At 38.0% G+C, this 6,938-nt stretch overlaps 1 protein-coding gene across 1 annotated transcript in view; it reads left to right on the top strand.

Annotated features, from left to right (window-relative positions):
* The first annotated feature begins 2,050 nt into the window (after positions 1-2,050).
* The window catches only part of Frmpd1 (FERM and PDZ domain containing 1), a 171,210-nt gene continuing 166,322 nt past the window's right edge, over positions 2,051-6,938 (top strand). Inside the window, exon 1 of the mRNA XM_005382864.2 lies at positions 2,051-2,120. The gene's annotated coding sequence lies outside the window, so the exon portion shown is untranslated. The remainder of the gene's footprint in view (positions 2,121-6,938) is intronic.

The raw sequence follows: 6,938 nt of genomic DNA, 5'->3' as shown, positions 1-6,938 counted from the left end.
CCCAGCCCTTTTTATTTTGAGGCATAGTCTCACTAAGTTTCTAAGTTGCCCAGACTGAACTCAAACTTGTGATCCTTTTGTCTCTGCTCTCCAAAGTACTGGAATTGCAGGCATGCATCACCACAACTGGCTGTCTTTTTAATATTTCTAAAAGTCATTATATTCTTTCTATTCCCTGTGCTGCAACTTTTGCTTAGGCTATCACACCATCTGCTGCTCTTTTTTCTTCTGTCTTATCCTTTCTGGTGCCTTTTCACCCTATAGTCTGAGTGATATTTCTAAATATAATATTTGTAAAGTTAATATCCTATATAAAGTACTTTATTTTCCACTCCTTTCAGAAAAATGTGCAAATCAATTAATAACAGTTGAATCTTGGAAGTGGCCTACATGTCCATCAATAGATGAATGGATAAAAAAATGTAATATTTATATACAATGGAGTGTTATTCTGCCACAAAGAAAGATAAACAAACCTAAGTCATTTGTAGGAAAATGGATGCAACTTGAGACCATAATGTTGAGTGAAATAAATCAGACACACAAGCTTAAATATCACATGGTTTCTCTTATATGAGAAACCCAAATATAAATAAAGGTCAAAATAAAAGATAATAGGAAGTAGGGAGGTAGTTCCTTCTCAGATGAGAAGAAGATCAAGAGATGGAGGGAGGGGAAGGGAAGGAAATAAAAGCAGATTAAAAGAATTAAGATGTTTTATGTACATGTAACAACTTCACATAAGGTTTGTAAACATTATATACTGCACATATATACTAATAAAAAGTTTAAAAAGAATAAAACTGAACATAACACCTAAAAATGTGTATATGCTTTGGTCTTGTTTATAAAGCCTTTCATTGATCTGATTCCCTTCTTTTTTACTGATATCATCCCTTCCTACTCTTCTTTCTCAACCTGGTACATCTTCATCCTTTATTCTTCCCACATAATTTTCCACTGGTGTACTTACCTACTATTTGTTCCCTGAGCTCACCAATCTCTGCACTTTGTATCTTTGCACATGCTTTCTTTCTGATTAAAAGTTCTTTTCCCGTCTTTTCTTTTGGCTAACTTCTAATGTAATTCAGAAATCACCCTAGAGGTCACAACAACTCCTCTAGGTTTAGTGGTAGTAATGGGCCAGTATTAGTTGTTCATCCAGTACCATCTGTTCCTCTGTAATATAAGATGTCCATACTAGGGTAGACAGTAGTAAGGAGTATATGGGATTCTCTGTACTCTCTTTGAAACTTTGTTATAAATCTTAAATCATTGTAAATAAAAACTTTTTTAGGTCTCCATGAACTTTCCTCTGCTGGCTCAGCTGTTGCTTCTGTATGTTTATAAGACCTGTGCCTACTCCTGTCCAAATGTTAAAGCACTTTGTATAATATCTTGCTGTTGTCTATGTGTCTGTCTCTTTTGCTGAAGGGTAGGACTCATGTTTCCTCACTTTTGCTGAAGGGTAGGACTCATGTTTCCTCACTGTCATATTCAAGAGCTAGCACAGTGCCTAGCAGATGTAAACTATTCAGTGTCTCCTAAGTAAATGCTTGTTGTTTTGGAATCCAGTAACAAAGCTTGTATTGTAAAGTAACCTAAAATTGTAGGGGAAAAAAAACCCTTAAAAGTCTCAGAGATTATAGATGACTTGAAGGTTTGCTTGTCAGCATGACATATTTGGCAGGGTGGATATACTTGAGCATCATGAGCACCTTTACATGCTGTTTATAGTTCCAAGAGAGCCACATGACACTTGTTTCTCTTCAGGTGAAGAGCTCCAGGCCAGCAGATCTGGGTGAGCCTCACAGACTGTTGGCACTTCCCAGAAGGGTGTGGACTGTGTGTTCCATGTACAAAAGCCAACTAGGGCAGAGGGCAAAAGAACCGGTTGGAAGAAGAATGACACCAGAGGGAGATGAATCCCCAATGTGGCAATTTCATTCCTAACTCTTTAATTAATGAGCAGTATGACCTTGGTCAAATGTCTACTCTTTGTAGTCTCCAGAGTCCATGTTTGTACGATGAGTGTTTGGATTGGCTGGTCTCTAAAGTTCCTTCCAGATTTGATGCTTTCTAACCAACTGTGGACTGTGGACATCAGAGAAGGGAACCAGGTAAGTGTGTATTAGGATCATGTGACGACTGAACCATTGGTTCCAGGTCAGCAGAAGTCTTCAGCAAAAAGAAACCAGGCTGGCACAGAGATTTGTTCAAGTCTTCCTGTGATTTGAGAGAGCTCTGTGGCACAATAGCTCATCCTAGATTCTGAGGATCTAACTCATCTCTATAAGAAGGAACTACTTCAAAGGACTGGAGGGGTGAAGGTTGATAGCAGAGCAGTAGTAATTTTTACTTAATAAAATGACCACATTTGGGGAAATTTTTATGTTATTGCTTGAGAGTTTTGATCATTTGCTTTGCACTGAAATTATCCACTTAAGTATTATAGGTGATGCAGAGTATCACCTGGAATTTGGCTGAGGCAGGTATTACAGGTACATAGTATTACTGAACAGAACTATTAAATTAAAAAATTGAAATTATTTAGAATTTGAGGCTATGAATTTTCAAGATATAGAAATTTAGAATTGCCTTAGATGAGATTTTATTTCTGTCTTAACTGGTTGCTAGTGACTTTCGTACTTACATGAAAGATTCCTTGAGAACCACATGGAAAGAATGTATTTGTCTGATAGAACACCAGTGATTACTAGTTAAAAAGATATAGTACCTGGTAAAGAATTTAGAGTAACTAAAGAAGAAAATAATATGATTATTTAAAATTCTGGGATGATTCTTTCTGTGCACTGGTATCAGAACTTCTGAGAGGGAGGTGGAAATGTCCATCTCTGGGAAATAATTAGAAATATGTAGGTGCAAGATGTGTTCAGGAACATGGGCTCCTTGCTCAGTGTGACTCCTTTCAAATCTCATCCTTCTTCTGTATTGAGGAAGTTCTTTCTCTTAAAAAAAATAGTTGTGTGTTGATTCACCTGAGTTCGGAGAAGGTACTCAAGAAAGATATTGAATTAGATCCTAGTAGACAAGGCAGCCACCAACTGTTAGTGTGCGGATATGTCCTTTTTGGAGGACCAGTATTAAGGTAGCTAAATGCAAAGGCAACCCCACTCCCAGATGAGGGATCCAGCCAGAACCAGGTAGAATTAAAGAAAATGGGCTAAGCTTGAGACCTCAGGAAAAGGATAAAAACCACAAAAATAATACCAGTTACCGAGCATTTAATCTGTGCCCAGAATAGTTCTCAATCACTGAATGTATTTCTCACTTCAACTCTCTGAAGCAAGCTTCATTATTTCCAATTTCCAAATGGAAAACTCAGTATAGAGAGGTTAAATATTCACCCAAGGATAATCAGGTGGTAAGTGGTAGAGCCGGGATATAAAGCCGGTGGTTCAGCTGCAGAGTTTTGCTATTAATCACCCTGTCTTGGTGTATTTATAACCTTTCAAGGTTGTGTTTGACTCCTATTCTGTGTCTCTAACACCCAGCCTGAGGCTGGGAAGGTAATAGGTATGTATTGTTCAGTGTTCCTGAACTGAGTGGAACCTGGCAGACTCAGCCTGTGCCCAAATCTAGTTCCTAGACTCTGGGTGAGGTCCTGTTTACCTCAGGACAGTACTCAGGAAACACAGAATGGCAGCCAGTCTCTGAAGACTGGCAGCAGAATCCAGCTCAACCAGTTGATGGAGAATCATGAGGAAGATTCACCTTCCCTGTGCTGAAAAGGGAGGAAAACCATGGCACCCACACACGAAGAGCTGACAGAGGTGAGGAAGCGGCCTGGTCATTCTACAGTGCACATTGAGAACTCACTCTACACCACCCCTTGTGTTTGATATGGATCACGGAAAATATAGAATTAAATTGTGCCTAGTCTGTGCTCTATGGGAACCCCACACTTGCATGTGAGGGCTGCCTATCTGAGAGTATTATGGAAATTTCCTTAGGACATTTGTCCTGGTTTGCAGAGGCTAACAAGACTCATTATAAATCCTATTGTCACTCAGTGAGATTTTAAATAGTCCCACTAACTAAATGCAGGGGTGGTTTGAATAACTGTTAGATCCATAAATGAACTTTCTGGAGCAAAAATATAAGGCTGGGTAGACAGAACCTGCAAAAGAGTGCTACAATTAAATGACTATAGAGACAGTGTTGGATGAGAGAAGGGGGAAAGGAAAGAATATGCTTTTATATTCATAAACATTAGGCCGTCTTATCCTAGTAGAAGAGGGCATTCATCCTGTTAGCTGTGGAAATATATTTTGGGTCAGATCTCTTGAGCGGTGAAGAAATTTTGGTTGGCTAAGGATTTATTTGTTGATGAAGGTGATGTCACCTTTGCCTGGATGGTCTAGAATTTGCTTGTCATACTGATGATATCATTTATATTGCTTTGTTTCTCTAAAATATCCTGGTTCAGATGGTACACATGATAGTCATGCTACCTCTGAACTAAAAAAATACTGTATTTTTCTGGTGCGCCTGAATTCTAAATTTTAAAGCCACAGAAATGGGAGAGGAGTATGAACACTCCTTGTTAGCCCTTTCCTTTGTCACCACCGTGCCTTCATATGTGCGTATGAATCAAACTTTCCTTTTCTGTCTCAGCTTGGCTAGAAACATGGAAAACTAAAATTTATTTGAAAGCTAATAAAACAGATACAGGGTACAAATTTATTAAGTTCTTGTCACAAGTCAACTTTACTGACTCAGTTTGGAGTTACCAGTTCCCGGGTCTTTTAACTCTCCTCCACCTGCAGTTCTAGGACAGACAGCCATGGAGCAGAGTGTCCATGTGGAACAGTATCTGTGAGGGCTCTTGAACCCTCCTCACCTGTCCTGCTGGGCCATGAGACTTCAAGGTGTTAGTATATAAGGTGTCCTCTCTTGACTCCTGGTAGCAGAGGGAGCAGTTATTTTTTCACATGGAGCTACCACTTTAAGCATAATAAACAATGAATGCAGAAATGATTAGAAACTTACAAAAGAATCAGGGAGAAGAAATGAAATTGGTCTGCATGAAGTTTAATTGAGCAATGACCTCCTTATTAACAGTAATCAGTTCAGTGTATGTGGCCTCATTTAAAGATGAAAGATAACAAGGATTGCAGAAAAGAGTGTTTCTCTGTGTTACAGTTCCTTTTCCTTTCTTTTTCCTCTCATTAGTTTGTTTACCTATAGTTGTGTTGTGCTGCTATTTCTAAATTCATTTGTCACTGTATGCTACCTTCATCATCTATTTGTTTCAGAAGCATTTTTTGGATTGTTTGATTCATTTCAATATCTTTTTCCTTTGGACACAGATAGAGATGAGGAGAATTATTAATAGACAATTATTGAGCATTATGCCTCTCATAGATATAGAAGGGATTTCAGGGTCAGAAGTTTATAGTCAAAAATTCAAACAGATGTAAAGAATAATGAGACACCTCATTGTTTAAGTTTTGATGTTAGATACTCATTGCTTCAAAGATCTAGAAGTGTATAATAAAACCATATCATCTTTTGTTTTTATGTTCTCAGCATAAAACAGTTAAAGATCACTTAATAAATTTATAGGAGATAGCAAGAGTACCCTTCTTCAAGGAAAGTTCCTCTGAGTAGTTTACTATTTCAGGAAGACACAGGTGATGGGTTTTGTGACTCAGTTTTAAAAGGAACCAGATAAACTTGTGGCCTGTGATAACATCTATAGGTATCGAAGTCTAGACAGAGTAGTCAATTCTCATGCTTCATTCCATTTAACAAGGCCACAGGAATGGCCTGGGAGTGTCTTCCTCAGAGGGATCTTGCTGGTGTTTAGTTTCCCCTGATAAATCACTTCATTCTCTATGTCAAACCATCTGCAAAATTTGGAATGAATTCTGGGTCAGTGCAGAGACATAATGATAATTTTAAAAATTTGCCATAACTTTCATATGCAGACCCTAGAAGGTATGCAAAACTCTCTGTGTGCTAGAAACCAATTCTAAAGACACTGCCATGACTTTATTTTCTTTTCTAAATCATTCCTGGGAACTGACACCAGAAACAACAACTTATAATTCCTTCCTTTCTTTCTTTCTTTCTTTCTTTCTTTCTTTCTTTCTTTCTTTCTTTCTCTCTCTCTCTCTCTTTTTCTTTCTTTCTTCCTTCCTTCCTTCCTTTATCTTTCTTTCTTTCTTTCTTTCTTTCTTTCTTTCTTTCTTTCTTTCTTTCTCTTTCTTTTCTTTTGTTCTTTTGTTCTTTCTTCCTCTTTCTGTCTTTCTCCTTTTTTTCTTTCTCTCCCTCCCTCCCTCTGTTACTTCCTTCCTTTCTTCCTTCCCTCCTTCTTCCTTCCTTCCTTCCTTCCCTCCTTCCTTCCTTCCTTCCTTCCTTCCTTCCTTCCTTCCTTCCTTTTCTCCTATTTATTTTTTCCTTTCATTCTTTTTGCAGAACTGTGGATTAAGCCCTTGACCTTTGCACTGAGCTATATCTCCATATCTTTTTTAAGATTATTATTTTTTTAAAATTTTGAGACAGGGTCTTACTAAATTGTCCAGACTGAGCTCAAACTTGTGATCCTCCTGCCTCAGCCCTCAACTTGTGCTGAGATTACAGACATGCACAATTTGTTTTTATTTTTTTATTTTTTAATTTTTATTTATTTATTTATTTATTTTGGTTTTTCTCTGGTATCAGGAACTGAACTCACGACCTTGTGCTTGCCAGGCAGACGCTTTGCCACTGAGCTAAATCCCCAGCCCCCTTGACTTTCATTTGTAAAGTGAGCTATCCTAATCTACCTCCTGCAGTTTGAAGTGATTGACCAAATAAGGTAATATGGGTAAACTATACTGTAAAGATTGTGCAAATAGGGCTGGGAATATAGCTCAATGGCACAGCACCTGCCTGGCAAGATTGTGCAAATACATTACTAACTATATCAT

This window comes from Chinchilla lanigera, unplaced genomic scaffold (genome assembly GCF_000276665.1).
Source record: "Chinchilla lanigera isolate Chin_1 unplaced genomic scaffold, ChiLan1.0 scaffold00018, whole genome shotgun sequence".
Classification (NCBI taxonomy): domain Eukaryota; kingdom Metazoa; phylum Chordata; class Mammalia; order Rodentia; family Chinchillidae; genus Chinchilla; species Chinchilla lanigera.
Note: the sequence above shows the minus strand (reverse complement) of the source record. Positions and strands in the feature narration are given on the sequence as shown.